The sequence below is a fragment of the Brassica oleracea genome, chromosome C3 (assembly GCF_000695525.1).
Source record: "Brassica oleracea var. oleracea cultivar TO1000 chromosome C3, BOL, whole genome shotgun sequence".
Taxonomy (NCBI): Eukaryota; Viridiplantae; Streptophyta; class Magnoliopsida; order Brassicales; family Brassicaceae; genus Brassica; species Brassica oleracea.
This window is the reverse complement of record NC_027750.1, coordinates 52,449,700-52,449,955: the sequence shown is the minus strand read 5'-3', so window position 1 is coordinate 52,449,955 and position 256 is coordinate 52,449,700.

The window sequence follows — 256 nt, the reverse complement described above, 5'->3', positions numbered from 1 at the left end:
TCAAATTTTCAATACCTTCAAGAGTCACTGATCTCGTGCATAAATCGCGGAAGAAACCACTTATCCCTGCAATTGCTTCATGAACATTTCGTGCTAATAGTTCCTTGTAGGCGAACGGAAGGAGGCGCTGCGTCATTACATGGCGATCGTGGCTTTTCAAGCAAGTAAATTTTCCTTCCTTTCTGTCGATACAGTTACGCAAATTTGATGCGTAACCGTCTGGAAATTCCACATCGTTTGAAATCCAATCAAAGAA